Consider the following 17,482-nt stretch of genomic DNA (forward strand, 5'->3'; position numbering starts at 1 on the left):
TGGTAATTAAACACCTATTTATGGGTTTTAATTTGGTTTTAATGATCATCATGTTAATAAAATTTTTGCACTTACCACATTTAGATTTCAATTTTTCGATTGAAGCCTTCTGAATAATAAAATGAAATTTTTAGGGTAGCTACCTGATAGATAGAGCGAGTTTTTAAAAGCCAAATGGAAAACTTTTTTTATGTGATTTTATTTTTTTATGGGCCCTTGAAGTTGTGAACATACTGGGTAATTTTATCTTTCTTGGCATTTAATTCTTTTTTTATTCCATTCGAAGATCTAACGATAGTAAATGTTACCATACTGAATTGGCCTATCTTTCAGCTTACCACACAAAAAAAAATCAAGCATCTAGCGCAATAAGTCACGTCACCATAAATAAAAATCTCATCGTACTCAGCGATAGATGAAAAATTGAAAAAAATGTCATAACTCCGAAAATACGAAAAATCGCATAACATACATGGGGGTGATTCGGATAGCTCTCTAGGTCCTCTACCTCCCAGCTTCCGTTCATCACTACTTTTTGGGACACCCTGTATAGTATGTTTTAAAAGTAGATAACACACAATATAAGCGTTATTAAATCAAGCAATTCATTAAATCAACTTTAAACAGCATATAAATACAGTAGGATAGTGTGGGCGAAGCGTGGGCAGGCTTGACACATCCGTGTTAATATTGTCTTACAAAGTTACATGTGTGATTTATATTTTAATTGATTGTTTGTATATTATTAAATTGGTTATACATGTAAATAAATAGATGATTTAATATTTAATTTGACGTGAAACTTCTTTAGGCGCTTTAGAGTAAAATTTCAAAGTCGCGACATGGCAATACCCGTCACAGCATGGAGTAAGGCGACGATTTTGGTTTCTTTGAATCTTGCCAAAGAAGTTTCACTTCTGACACGTGTGCTCAGCGCATACGCTATTTTTTTAATAAGTGCGTGCATACAAAACCGCGGGTAAGCAGTAAGCCAGTGTCAAAATGTATGGAAAAATACACATTTTTTGGTCACGTCAGATTCGTTTTTGACCATTATGTCATAGATGTAAATGTTCTACGTGTAATAAAAAACAGGTGACGTCGGAGGTTTTACATTAGTCATTTATATGACATTTAAACTGAATTTACAACGGTTACAAATGTGTTTCCGTCACATAAATAACGAAGAAAATTGCATACACTTTCTCTTAAATGTACATACGAGTAATTTCTAGAACAATAAAATGGTTTTATGTTTATATTTTTAGTTAAAAAAAAATTTATGATTAAAAAGCCGCTTTTTTTTGTTTCCCTTGTCGTGTCAAAATGGTTATATCGATTTTAATAATATCAAAGTACTTAAAACTAAAAAAAAGGGCTAGCTACAAACAGGGGAACTTAATAAGGTTCGCTTGCGATAACTTGAAGTGTGCGAGAGGAAAACGAAGGGTTGAAAGCACATAAATCATAATATTATATATCTATAATTATTGAGTTGTATGACATAATGTAATGTTATAACAGGTAAATAATTATTAATTTAGTATCTTGTTACTCTTAAGTCTTTAGTTACAAGATTTTGAAAAAACTCAACTTTAGGATCCGTAAAAAAAAGTTGTCTTTGTATTTAAGTTCAATAAATAACTAAACCTGTCCGAAAGAAATATAAACAGACAAAATATTCACATTAACAGGATAAATATCATTGTGAATGATAAACGATGTGCGCTACCCAAAAACGGAATTAAAAAACAAACTTAAGTTGCCATAAATTACGCCCTAATTTCGAACTAATGTAACATAAACAATAGAGTATAGTGATAAAGTGCATAAACAAAGTATAAAGCATAAACAATAGAAGTGAGACGTGAAATCTGGCGGAAGCTATCCTGGTGCGCGGGAGAGGGCAACGCTCTATGAGTCAGTTACAACCTTATGCGATGATACACGGTCAGCGGTGACGTATCATATCGAGTGTGTGGTGTAGACACAGCTTTACCGAACCTGTTTAAAAAATGATGCTGTTTCGTTTTTAATTGTCTATGGTTATTTTTTTATGTATGAAATTTAAATTCGTAGAAAATCCGTATTTCGTAGAAATCAGATTATTGCTATCATCATTTCATTTAAATTAAAAAAATTACACAGGCTTGCCGGTAAATAAAGAATTAAGCGATGTTTTTGACAATTTTTTTTTTTACTTTTTAAAAAGTGCAGATTATGATCGGCGTAATAACAAAGTTCGAATTTGAAATTTTAAATGCATCTGAGTTCGGCAATTTAAATTGAGTTCAAGGATAATGACTGCAGTCTGTATTACATTGTAATATCCGAATGTTCATACTTAAGATAAATTTTGTTTTAAATTTAATACTTTGTCTAAATTCTGCGCATACTTTAAATGGAGCCATATGGAGCGGAGGCTTCCCAGATTAATTTTATATACGTCTGACCTACTTTCCGTATTTGTTGCCAGACTGTAGGCGGCCATTTTTTTGTTGTAAAAATATTTAAATTTCGAACCGTTTAACCATTGACATTCACATATATAAATCATTGAGTTAAGGCTAAACTTGTTTTTATATATGGCAATTTTAACGCAGTAGCGGACTTCCGTATGCTATAATTTATAAATAAAAAAATAAATTGTTAACATAGTTTTGGTTTGAATTAGTTTAGTTACAGTATTTTTAATCTCAGTGCTTTTTATTTACTCGTAATTATAAGCGCTTTATTTTGGCCTTAGTCGTAAAGGGTTCCGCAGTTTACGTGAATTTTCAAGTTTAATTGAACAACTTTTCTCATACAATACGTACACGAATTATTATGTGCTATTTCTTTAGATTTCAAGTAAGAAACAAAGAAAAGTCTTGCCTTATTTGAAAAATTAGTAATAGCAGCCATTTTATTGTACGTTAATTAAGGAATGCACCAATTCCTAGAATTTTCCCCTAATAGTTGAAGTTTGATGTCAACCAATCAAAGTTCATTGCCTCCAATCGATTTCCAATTTAACTTTAAAAAACAACAGCTAGAAACAGGATATTTTTAACCTTAAACACTTCGTGATCGATGCACATGCATATTGCATTGTACAGGCTAGGCGCCATTAGCCTATCCATGCCTATCCTTTGTCGCTAAAACAAAATGGCGTCACGATTTGCATGGCGCGAAACGAATTCCGTTTGATTACTTCACGACTAGAATAGTTACCACATCAACGATGCAACACGCTAAGAACACATTTGCATAGTACTCTAAATGAATGGTAATGTGCCTTTATTTTAGACACTGGCAACTTATTTATAGTCTGTTGCTAATTTGACGTTTGGCGCCAATTCTGATTTTTTTTTCTTTGGAACGATTGTCGATTAGTGCTATCAAGAAGCTTATATCTAATACACTGGAGATTTCAGTATGAACATTAACTTGTAACAAGAAAATATGACCTTGAATGACGCCTGTATGTTTTTTTATCCCTTTCACACCTAACTTGGCAAGCGGGTGTGAAATGGATAAAAAAACATACAGGCCATATTTACTTGTTACAAGTTAATGTTCATACTGAAATCTCCAGTGTATTAGATATAAGCTTCTTGAGTGCTATACATAAATACTGGCCGGTTAGATTCGTTTTTAACATGCTTTTATTAGATTCACCTGTTTGTACGAAACCGAATCCTCAAGACTCGATTTTGACCCACTTTAAAAGGACAGATTTGATTCAAATTTTGAACACTTATCAAGGTTTGGTAAACATACAATAGTTTAATGAATTTAAGCGTGCTTTTTTAACAATGTTAATAATTTTTAGTGTTTTTTTTTTAATAAAATTCATGAATCATCTCTTTAGCTGCGTTTTGAAAGAATAGTGTGTACATTAAAGCGCACCGCGCGATCTGCATACAGATAACATAAATATTCAAATGGCAACCCCGTCTCGGAATTCTTCGTGAAGTTTACACAACCATTGTACATATTATCTGTCTATTTATCAAAATAAGGAAAGGATGCAGATGTGCTTCGAATATATTGTGGTTAATGTTTAAAGCAAAAGGAGTATTTGTGTGTATTTATGTTGTGTATGTAATGAGTGTTAATTTGGTCTGTCGTTTCGTTTGTATTCTGTCGCCATACTGTATTGAGTATCGAGAAGAAATTCCTACACAAAACTGTATACATTTTACTACTTAAGGTTTAGTTAAAAATTATCTTCTAATAGGTACTTATATAAAATTCTCAATGAATGTCACAATGTTCGTTCCCATACCCGTCTGGAACGGCTTGACCGATTCGCATAAAATTTTGAGTGCATATCGGGTAGGTATGAGAATCGGATAAAATCGTATGATTGAGATTTTTATTAAATTGCAGTGGATAGATGCAGTCTGTAAAATTCATAGAAAGCCTGGCTGAAATAGAAAGCGATTAAGAACAATATTGAAGAACATAATATTTATATCATGTAACCAAATTGCGTGACTTTTTATTCGAATTTGAACGTGTATTAGATCGTTATACAATAATGTAGACATCCAGAAACGATATACCCACCTCTAGTATTTATTTTGTTTCAATTTACCCTCAATAATATAATACTTTTAAATCTATACTAATATTATAAAGCTGAAGAGTTTGTTTATTTGTTTGAACGCGCTAATCTCAGGAACTACTGGTCCGATTTGAAAAATTCTTTCGGTTTTACATGGCACATTGATCGAGGAAGGCTATATATAGGCTATAAATTATAATTTATATCATCACACTAAGACCAACAAGAGCGGAGCATTGCGAGTAAAACCGCGGAGCACAGCTAGTCGATACATAAATTTTAAACTACAAACCACAATTTGTCTCTTTCCTTCCTTATATGAAATAACTAGAAAGCGAAAGAGAAAGAACATTGCTTCAATTCTCGGAGCAATTAACTAGCCTGGAGAAGTAACAATTAATTGAACAATAACGCACTAGTTTGGCCTTTCTAGCTTATGGCAAAATGTCTTGCGAAAAAAGAGGACAGATATATGTCAGTTCGACAGTTTGAAATGACATGTAGCCATTTCAATTTGTTTTGATCACCAGTCTGGTGATCATCGCTTGGTTATTTTAATTATTTTTTTTGAAGTGAAAAACGAGTGTTTTAGTTTAATTTTTTATTTTATGAAAAGACAATTGACTAAAGATTACATGGCTTGTGTTGTTTACGGCTGTAAAAGCCGTAGTACTGGGAAATCGGATGAAGATAGGAATTTGTCATTTCACAGGTTAGTGTTTTGATCAATTATTTTGTTAATTGTGTTATAAATAAGTGAATTTACGTTATTTTCATAATCATCTATTTTTTATCTAACCGTAATCATTGAAATGAAATCATAATCAGCTTAGTTTTTAGAAAAAATGCAAAATATAACTTCCATAGTGTTGTGCAATTATCGATACTTGAGTAGGTACGAAGTACTTCATTGATAATGACTGCTTTAAGTTAGGAGAAAAAAAGGTATTTAAGTATGGATTTTATTGTTATTTGCAGGTTTCTGGCTTGAGAAAAATTAAAAGATGTTCGGGTTAAAGCTATAGCACAGGGAAAATTGGAAGCCTTCAAAACATTCTCGGCTTTGTTCAAATCATTTCGAATCAGACGGGAAGAAAAGTAAAGTGCTTTGCAGAGATGCTGTGCCACAAGTTTACGGTGGCATCTATTTTAAATAATAAATATTGTAATTTGGTAATTAAGTATCGAATTAAAATGTTGTAAAAAAAAATTAAATGTTTATTTGTTTTATTTGAAGAAATTTATTTTAAACTAGAGGTGCCCCGCGTGTTCTCTGGGAACAAACAAACAATTTTTTCCCGTGGGAATGAGTTATTTTCCCGCGGTAAATTGTAGCCTATATTATGTTATTCTGATGTTTAAACTATAAATTAAAATTTAATTGTAAAGTTTCATAAAAACTCATTCAGTAGTTTTTACGTGAAAGAGTATCAAATGTCCATTCTTATATATTTTCGCTTCTATAATATTAGTAGGATACGATTATTGATTTGTAAAATGATCAACCAGGTGGAAGTCAGATTCGCGCACGAAGGGTTCCGTATAATTCTATGAATGAATCTATGAAAACAGGAAAAAATACGTACCTTTTTACGAAACCATAAAAAAAACCTAAACCGAAATACCTAATAATATTTTTTTATAAATACCACTACCATACAATGCAAGGCAGTCAGTACGCATCGTAAATGAATAATTCCAAATAGATTCGTGTAAATTATCTTCAAGCAATTTTATAACTCAATTTTTTTATTTATCGATATTTTAGTATTCGATAAATTTGTGGCAAGCACTACCTTTTTAGAACAAAAAGTGGCTACATGTGGATTTGAATGCCAAGCCGATAACAGTGTGTTGTCTCTTTCTATCGCACTAATTAGGGTATTGAATAAAAGAGAGCCACTATATAAGAAACGTTCAATTAATTGTTACTTCTCCAGGCTTGTTAATTCCTCCGAGCTTCAATTAGTGTCAACTGTCAAATATATCAAATGTCAATGTCAATTTAATTTTTAAATAGAGGTCATTGCTTCTTTGTTGGGAAGTGCCATAGACTAAAAAGGGGAAGTAGAAACCATTTTAGTCTTATTTAATTAAAAACGTACTCTGTCCGGATTTCTGTAGTTCATAATAATAATCACTACATAGTATAAAACAAAGTCGCTTTCTCTGTCCCTATGTCCCTATCTATGCTTAAATCTTTAAAACTACGCAACGGATTTTGATGCGGTTTGTTTAATAGATACAGTGATTCTCGAGGAACTTTTAGTATATTATAATTTATTAAGTTTCAGACAAAGCGGGCAAAGCCGCGGGCGGAAAGCTAGTGACATTATATATGGCAGTTGAGAAACTATAGTATTTTGTCCAAAATTGGCAATATAACATGGTCATTCGTTTTATAGAAAGTGCTTTCAGCTGAAAAGCCTAGCTTGGAAACGATCCAACTGTCGTGTATTGATTGGAAGGATCAAGTATGCAGTATGCTGGAATTAAACCTGGTTTAAAACAGTTTTAGTAGCGAATAGATGTTTTTAGATACTTAACTTCTTAATTCGCTATATCATCAGTGATGTTAAAATGCAAGTTAAAAAATTAAACATTACATTCAAAGTTTTTTATATAGAACTTTTTAATTATCGCACCAATCCAGGAGATGTTAATTAACTACTTATTAAGTAAATGTAAAGTTATCAAAATCTGTTTAGCCGTTCTTGAGTTTTTAAAAATGTAAAGTGTAAACGTAATGAGCGTTCAAACTTCAAACTGATAGTTTATATAACACTAGCAATGCCCTGCGGTTTCACCCGCATAGATAGCGATATCGTTACAGTGAAAAGTCTACTATTATAGGTCGGACTATAGGTTTAATTTTTAATCACATGAAAATCACCTTTACCCCGTCCCGCACTACGGCCTTTTTTTTTTGTTTTAGTGGGGAAATCTTTCATAGCTACCCACGGCCTCCGGGGGAGGGGCCGTAGGTTATGTCGGATTCCTACCGAACAAAACCCCACTGTGTTCCGTCAAGACGCATATTGGTAGAATTCCTCCGTGACCCCCGCACTACGGCCTGCTCGAACAGTATACCTACTATTTTCTGTTGATTGACACTTTTAAAAATTCGTTATATCTTTTGAATGGAATATCCAATTCTTTTCATTTAAAAAGTATTTTGCTGGTATTGAAACAGACTATAATAAAACATCATTTAATGGGATAAGGATTAATATATGTGTATGGATAACATGGTTTGATTACTGTTGGCACTTCTATTTACTTTGAAAACGTAAAAAAGTTGTTGTAGTAACATAACTACTGAAGATGGACATATGGTATCGCGGACTTTCTTGTAGATATTGATCCATTCTATAATACCGTAGAACATTTTTTTGTTCTATCTTCAATAGATTCCGCAGCGCACGCGATGACAGAAGTTTTATTGAGGATTTTTTTACACCTTGGGTTACATTATTGCATTTTTGGTAAGGATCTCTAATTTTTTTGAAAATGCAATTTAGCCTATGTTGCTCAGTAAAGATGCAGCTTTCTAATGATGAAAGAATTTTTGAAATCGGACCAGTAGTTTATGCGTGAAAACCATACATACATACATACATACATACATACTTACAAACTTTTCCTCTTTATAATATTATTTATATAACAAAAGAACATGTAGGTAGATTGATAACTTTTTGCAAATAACACAAAACTTTATTCATATAAAATTTATATTAGTAAGTACTAGCTTTTGCGCGCGGCTTCGCTCGCGTTCAGGAGTATTATTATAAATTGGGTATAGTTTTATTTATTTTAATCCCTTGAAGGTAGAATTGATTAAAATTCTTTCTTAGCGGATGCCTACGTTCATAATATATCTGGGGCCGTATGGCATAATGATATATGTATCAACTCACAGCCAAAACCACTGAACGGATCGGGCTGAAATTTGCCATACAGAGGCCGTATATATCTACCTGGGCGGCCCCAGGTAGTATCCTCCTCTTATTTCCAGACAGTTTACGCCGTGAATTGAACTGACTGGCAAAATCATATTATGAACGCAATAACAGCCATGGTTCATTATACGGCCCCATAGGTAGATAATAGAATTATAAAGCCCCTGCATGAAAAATTTCAGCCAGATACGTTCAGTGGTTTGAGCTGTGCGTTGATAGATCATTATGCCAGTCAATCACCTTTGAGTTTTATATATGTATTTAGAAGATTTGGCCATTTCATAGCCAAAACGGTCGATCCCATATTTAGCTAAAAGTTGTAGTTCAAGGCCGTGGGATTTTTTTACAGCATTTACATTTTACGGTGATGTTAGAACAATGGATGTGGGCGTTAATAGCTTTTTAAATAAGTTTTTACGGTTTTTGTTTTATACCGTTTTGATATACTAGTGACCTAGAGAACGGCTAGATGGGGAATGATGTGATTGAACTTTGATATTAATTGTTGTGTTGTTTGTGAAAGATAAAATAGTGCAGTTATTGAATTGAAACTTCTTTAGGCGCGTTGAAATAAAATTTCAAGGTCACGTCATGGCAATACCGTCACGTCATGGTATAAGGCGACGATTTTGATATATTATATTTGAATCTTACCAAAGAAGTTTCACTTCTGACACGTGGGCTCGGCACACACGCTCTTTTTTCTTTGTTATTCTTTTGCAATATTGTTAAAATAGTTTCTTAGCGATATTTATGGAATGTAACGTATTGTAAAAATAATAAATTTATTAAATAATAGACTTTTATTGGAATAGAAAACAAATAAAATGTTGGATATGCTGCCTACAAAAATTTATCAAAAATTGTTTAGCAATTTAATCGTCAACCATATTGCTCACAAAACTCAACCAGTATGGATAAATTGCATGACTTTACAAATAGACATTAATTTTCGAAAGCGCACTATAAGCTACGCTTTCTTGGTTCCAGATAGTCGTTAAGTGTACGAAAAACAACTTTATAGTGCATTTATAAGACATATAAATCTGCATAATTATATGAAATATAGAAAGCTATGGACAAAAGTCAGTTAGACGTAAAGAATATCGCGTATTAAAGTTAAAAAAACAGTTTTTTTTTATGTTTACATAAAAAACAGTTCGCTCTATCTCGTATAAACAATAACATTACCTATTTGCACAACTAGAAGGCTTTGTCGCTCAACACTAAATATCAATTATATGATGTAGGCTATCGAAATTATACTATACTGTTTATAAACAATGTTTATTTTGATACAACTAAAACAGATAAACATAATATAAACTGTATATTTAACTAGCGGTCCGCCCCGGCTTCGCCCGTGGTACATAATATTTACGTTTTCTCTACATAAGAACCATCCTCGTACTTCAAGGAATATAATAAAAAAAGAATTATCGAAATCGGTTCAGCCGTTCTCGAGTTATATAAAAACATTTTGCGATTCATTTTTATATATAAGACAAAGAAGATTTAATTAGTCAAACGCCCCTTTGTCACTATATAAAATATTGTTTACATATTATTGAAAGAAACGTAGTAAAATGTATATTTATGTAATAAAGAGGGAAATTTAATGCCCGCCATTCATTCATATCTTCTATTTTTAAAGACTACATAACAATGCACTGGTAGTTAACCAAAGACAAAAGACGTGCAAGTGGCTAACAGTGCGTGCACCTGTCGTGCCGCCGAACCGTGACGGTAGTCTGTGGTCTATACTCTGTGGTGGGAGCGGATTTGCTTTTTTTATTTCTTGGCGCGAATAGTGTTTTTTTTCTTCATACCAAAAAGATTGACTATTGCCAGTGTCAAGTGTATTTTTTTTTCTTTCCCGCGAATTGTGGTTTCGCGGCCAGATTGGAAAATATTCTAATTTGGAATTTTAAAAAGACAATCGAGTAAAGGTCAAAGGACTCATTGTCATTAGTCATTTCATTACATGAAATATGTGATCACATGCTTGTTCTAACTGTACTTTTAATTGTAACTAGCAATTAACATAAATTGTTATTTAATAAGTCAATGTGTCCATATGTCTGATACGTAATAGCACAGTATTACAATATTATTTCCTACAGTAAGGAATCGCCTTTGATGTCGCGCGATGCCGCCGCCAGCGTAGGTACTTACGCTGCCACACGAAAATACGCTAGGGTTGCAACAAATGGGAAATAAAACAATTGTGATTATTAATATTATGATGAAATCATTTATTCATATGTACATTCAAAATAATTGCGATTATTAAATCTGATGTAATTATTTGTTCATAAATATATAATTACAGATATTGCACTGCTAAATATTATTTACGTGGACACTTTATTTTTGGATGTTCTTAATTGTATATTATACCATTTAACTAAGTAATGCATTCGCATTGGGATGTACAATCTGATTAGAAAATAATGAGGACAACATATACATAGCTTTGATTTTAATTCAACAGATACAATTAATACAATCTTTCTGAAATATTGTTTCCTTCTGGGATTTCAATGTAGATTTACATCCTTAAACGGAACAGTTTTTGCGCGTCATAATAGAATATGTAAGTACCTATGTATAATAAAATTATTACACAAAAAATACGACTGCGTCGTCCTTTCGCGATAGTTAATGCAAACTCAGCGTGATTGCATTAAGCGGCCCGCGTCGCCCGACCCCCCGCCAGTTCCCCTCCGTTTCTCTGCACAAGTACATTCGTCGCCATACTGTAGGATGGTAATACTGTGGTAATAGCTTTATTAATTCATGTAATAACAATTGTGACAACGAACTGCAAATGGCGGGAAACTTGATACAGACAGAGATAGCAATAGTGCGAGCGGGACAGGTGTGCAACAGATGTGGTTTGCGGTTTTGCGTTTGATGGATTAATTTATAGTTTCTATTTAATTATTTAGCGTTATATCATTTGAAACACTATAATGTTTGTTTTTATAATGCGATGATATAAAAATCTATGAAATTATAGGAAAAATACATACGTATATGGTTACGTAGCTATATTTTAATTAGGTACTTGTACGTTGTGTGTAAATTGTAATAAATTATTATAATGAATTGATAAATTTATATAAATGACAAAAAAATAATAAAATAAATGACGTTTCGTAAGCTACATAACTTATGCGTGAAATGTCAGTTTGACATTGTATGACATGTCTTGTAAAATAAAGAGGTAAAATATACATACAATTATATAATTACTGCACTTAATTTAAATAATTAAGCTAATTGAAACTTTTTGGACGTCAACGAACCCAGTACTCACATAAATTATAATATTGATTTAATTACATGTATAATAAGTAATAATAATGTATGTAATTGTGTTGATAACCTACTTTTCACTTTGCATAATATTTAAAATAATCATATCTCCTAATTGACAGCCTGGGCATGAAATGTAAAGTGGATTTCATAAAAAAAGTAGAATATTGTATTTTTAAGAAAATTATCTACGCAAAACCAAAGATTTGCTCATTTTTTGACAATTTTTCCATATCTCCACTCATCTTAAGGGTGCGTATAAAGCAAAATTACCAATCTTCTATTAGATGATACGTGTAATATTCAAGACCAAATCTAAAAAATAAAATATATATCAAACTAGATGATATGTTCAACGATTCTGTTTAATCAAAAACATAAAATATTAAAATTTAGTCGATAAAAAAAAATCACCAAGTTAGCTCTAATTTTCACACTTTTACGTTTTCTACTTGACATGGTAATACTTATTATGATTTTTTTTTCATAAACAATTATATTAAAACATTTGCAAGATATTTGTCAGAGCATTTTGTGTAATTACTTTTAGTTTTGGTTTTATCTGCGATAAACCACTTTTGGCGCTCTTTTTTTCTCGAGATAAACGTTTGGTTTTGTCACGATAAAAGTTTGCGAAGTGCACCAGTTGCGAAGTGTACCATTTGAGAAGTGCACCAGTTGCTAAGTTTTGAGCATACATAATTTGTATACAACACAAGTTGAGAAGTGTACGTCTAAACAGTGTCGCTTTATGGCGGCAGGATGTATCGCGTTACGCTTTCTCTTATCCCATACACCACACCTGTAACACTACACGGCGATGGTTTTGGGGTACGCAGTTTGAAGGGTGGGGTTGTGAGTTGTGACGTCATGCAAGTTACAGGTTGCTTAGCGGTTAGGTGTTGGGTGATTTTAAATAGTATGGCACGTTTCAAAGAGAGATGATTTAATCTAGTAAAGAGAAAAATTAAAAGTATACAAAAATATTTTATTTAGACTTCAGGGTAGGTATACATAGAAAAAAATTTTAAAAGAATATAAGACTAAACATTTTGAAAGTGTAAGCTGTAAGAGATTTTCAGTGATTCCCGATAGTAATAATTGACTACAGGAATGCTCGCATACTGGGATCGCGATTTAAAATTTGTGTTATTTTGAATAATGTTTGTCGTTAGTGATGTAACGATACATGATTTTGCCGATACGATACCGATACCGATATTTGTAATTAAATATCGGCGATACCGATACCGATACCGATATCGATGGCTTGGTAGAAAAATAAATAGTGAATTATGCATAAAAACTTTTATAACTACCAACATTTAACAGAGACTCAACTGTAAATCGTATTCTTTTAAATAACAATGACAAATCAAAAAAAAAAATAAAACCATTTACTTTAGTATTATTATTTTACAAAGTCAGTTAAACTTTAAGTTATACACATACAATCAGTACCTAATAAAAATTTACTATTGGTAGAGTTTTTTCAGAAAACAACGTGCGCACGCGCGGGGGCCTTCCGCATCGTTCATTGGGCGCGGTTCTTTGAATTGTTTGATATCGGTATCGGTTGTTTTATAATCGGCGATACCGATATATCGGCTTGCCGATTATATCGGCCGATATATCGGTATCGGTATCGGTATCGTTACATCCCTATTTGTCGTATAAACTCATAGAAATTCTATTAAAATAGCAGTAACCTACATATGCCAGACAGAAGAAAATTGAAGTGTTGATGATTTGATACCTGGTATCATAAAAAATAACAATAAACTTGTAACAGTTAAATCACTAACACTTCAATTTTATTACCACGCATTGTTGAGATCTAAATAATAAAGAAACTGTCTATCAAAATAAAAAAAATAATAAAATTTATTATCTGTTAATTAATTCAACAGAACGTTAAAACTTTTTATAGTCTATCATTGCTAGTTGCTACTATAACTTTATGAATGCCATAAACAAAATTCTATATTCGTCTATGATTTGTGGTTTTTGTTATACGAGTGTTTAAATAAACATAACTATGTTTATTACGAGTTTTATATAGTAATGTAAATAATAATTATGGTTTTATATTTATTACCTGCAGTCAATCTGGCAATTTTGTTAAACCTTATCATTCAGAGGTAATAAAATCGTTTGCGACCTATTTTTATTACATTACACATCGAAAAAGTATGTAAATACAAAATATTTCATAAAAATCGGTCTAACCGTTTCGCAGATGTTTGGTTACAAACTTACGAACACTGTCACGAGAATTTTATTATTATAAGATTATGATGTGTTACGTATTTGAATGTTTATGTGTGTTGCACTTTCACGCAGAAAGCATTAAACCTCTTTGATTAGATTTTGATGTGCGTGTAGATTATGATTTGAAATGGCATATAAGCTTGGCATAGTATTATAATGAGTGCTTTATGTAGATACTTTTTGGACTTCATAAAGTGAACTTTAGTTATAAAAACTTGTACTAAGAATCCTACTAAGGGCCGATTTTTCAATGCTTGGATAAAACTTATCCGTCCAATAAAGTATTACACGATAATATTAAAATGTCACGTAAACTGTCAAATACGGGCAATTAGAATACGTTTTTAAAATGGTAGTTTTATACATTATTCGACGAATAAGTTTTAACTAAGGATTGAAAAATCAGCCCTTATAGGTACTATAAATGCGAATGTTTGTGAGGATGTGTATGTGTGATGTGTTCTGTCTGTTCGGGATTCACTCAAAAACGACTACTTTTATTCTGTTTTCACCAACAGATAGTGTGGTTGTCGAGAAAAATCTATACCTACTAATATTATAAAGCTGAAGAGTTTGTTTGTTGGTTTGCTTTAACGCACTAATCTCAGGAACCGCGGGTCGGATTTGAAAAATTATTTCACTGTTAGATACTCCATTTATCGAGGAAGGCTATATATCATTACGCTAAGATCAATAGGAGCAGAGAAATGCGGTTTTATTATACAGTTTAACATCGCAGGCGGAATGCTTGTTAAGATTAAGTACTATAATGCATCTACGGAGGCTGTATGACATCATATACAAACAATGAATCAAGCATGATTCACTCTCCATATATGTATGAACTTGACTTGATGTGTCCTTACCGAAAAGGGTAATGGTTAAAAATAGTCGATCTTGAGGGCATTTTTAACTTTTAAATGATAGGTTGTTTGGATGCAATTTTGTAAGGCGTTTTTTGGTGTTTTGGACTCATAAAAACTAGAGTTGTTATCTTGGTAATATTGGTAACATTAGTCAAAAGTAATTTGGACATGAGGTATTGTAATTTAAATAATTGCAACGTTTTGTAAAGCTGTTTGTTACTCAATCACATGTAAGAATGGATAAACAGATTTCGATAATATTTTTCTCAAATATAGAGCTCTTTCTGAAACATAATCTTCAACTAAAGTCGCGCTTGTTACCGCAGAATACATTGTTTTTTAATATTATTTTAAAGTGTATTCCTAAATTTAATTGATTAAATAGGAAAATATTTTTTTTTAACTTAAAACATCGATACTTAAACCATTGTATGTAGTAAGTATTTTGCAATTATAGTCCTCTAGAAAGTCCAGGAATCTAAGCGAAAGTACTAAGTATTTAGACACAATACTAAACCCTATCTCAGATTTAAGACTAGACTTTCTAACCTTGGTTAACCACGTCCAAGACGTTATTTTGTAACTGCTCTTTGTGGTCGCATGACCTAAAATGTCTCGATTCTGCGACTATAAATTTTTAAAGATTTTCTTATGTAGAGACTTATTTCGACTGAAAAAAATATTTTGATTGAACTTTTCAAAACTATAGATAGTAGATACATTTATAATAGCATTATCCAGCGGCTGTTAATCGTAAATCGATAACGATTGACAATTGTTAATCGTAATCGTGTAATGTTAACGTTATGGTTCAATAAAAAGAAGACGAGGAAATCTCAAAATATACATAATATTTTAATATACCTAAAACGCATGAATGCCTTTTTTCGGACAGTCGAGTAAAATAAACTTTGCCACAATTTTTGCTGATTCTGAGTTCAAAACATAATATGAGAACCGGTGTTATTTTAATAAAGGTAATATGTAAGTCTGCGATTACATTTCTGTTATGAAGGTACGCAGTGCCAAACAAACAACATTTTGTTCAGATATTATATACTGCAGATATAATGGCTCTAAAGTCATTCCAATTGTTATAAAATAGCTTCTCCCCGCGGTTTTACCCGCGTGGTTCCGCTCCTGTTGATCTTTAGCGTGATGATATTATAGCCTATAGCTTTCCTCGATAAATGGGCTATATAACACCGAAATAACTTTTCAAATCGGACCAGTAGTACTAATTGCCATTTGCTCCGATAATTTAACTATGTACGATATTGATTTTTAATATTTTTTTCCAGTACTTGAGTTATAATATATTATTATATATCTACAGTGTTTTAAAAAATAACAAATCCACAAATTACATAATTGTTTTATATCTAAAGGTAACGCGTGACCGACGGCAGTTCGATTTTTATTACGAAATACTTACATTATACAAGACACGCTGGACACGGAAGCTAGTTTAGAATGTTATTATCTTTCTTCTTATCTTATATATAAAATTCTCGTGTCACAATGTTAGTCTGCATACTCCTCCGAAACGGGTGGACCGATTCTCATGAAATTTTCTGTGCATATCGGGTAAGTCTGAGAATCGGCCAACATCTATTTTTCATATGTACCACGGGCGAAGCCGGGGCGGACCGCTAGTGTTATTATAATTTTATATAAAAGCCTACAAAATAATAACTTAATATTGTTTATTAGTATTTAGTTGTAGTGAAGGACAGGCACATATTAATTATTGCAAAGTACCTAAAATTAATTAATACCCATAATTAATTTTATTTTAATTACTTTAAACATATAATGGTATAAAACAAAGTCGCTGTCTGTCCGTCTACTTATGTCTTTGTATGTTTATATCTTTGAAACTACGCAACGAATTTTCATGTGATTTTTTCAATAAAGAGAAGAAATTTTAGACAAAGCGGGCGGAGCTACTGCTAGTACCTACATTGATGAATTTGTAAACTACCCCTACAATCTACATTTGTAAGCTACACCCCTCGCAAATAGGTACAATTATTTTAGCAGTTCATACAAGTTTATGGTTTAAACTACTGTGCTCATGATTATTTATTTTATTGATAACACACCATTATGTTTATACTTTATCAATTTCAAAGGAAGCGATTGACCTTGCTCTTATCAGTCATCTAAATGCATTGATAAGCTTTATTGATATGTACTGAATGCGTGTGAAAGTAGTTCGAAGAATAAGTCGGAAATAAAATGATTGTATTGTTTCTTTATGTTATTATTATTATACATAATAACAATTGTAAAGAGGTACTTTATACTGTAATTGATATATCGAGAAGTAGAGATGTAATTAATGGCATAATTGTTTCAAGAAAACGCATTAAATGAGAATTATTTATTTTCATACTTGTAGTCTCAGCAAATTTTTTTACCATCTTTTATATTTAAAAACAAATAAACGTATTACAAATTTTTGAAGTGAAACTTCTTTACCGGGGTTGGAAAAAAATTTACTGTAA

General features: G+C 31.9%; 1 protein-coding gene across 2 annotated transcripts in view; it reads left to right on the forward strand.

Moving 5' to 3' along the window:
• LOC149476647 (uncharacterized) overlaps positions 1-17,482 on the forward strand; it is a 46,964-nt gene that overhangs the window by 17,892 nt on the left and 11,590 nt on the right. The window lies entirely within an intron of this gene.

This window comes from Colias philodice, chromosome 27 (genome assembly GCF_061535455.1).
Source record: "Colias philodice isolate Cphi_HAF_F1 chromosome 27, ilColPhil1 Martin Lab GWU primary, whole genome shotgun sequence".
NCBI lineage: Eukaryota > Metazoa > Arthropoda > Insecta > Lepidoptera > Pieridae > Colias > Colias philodice.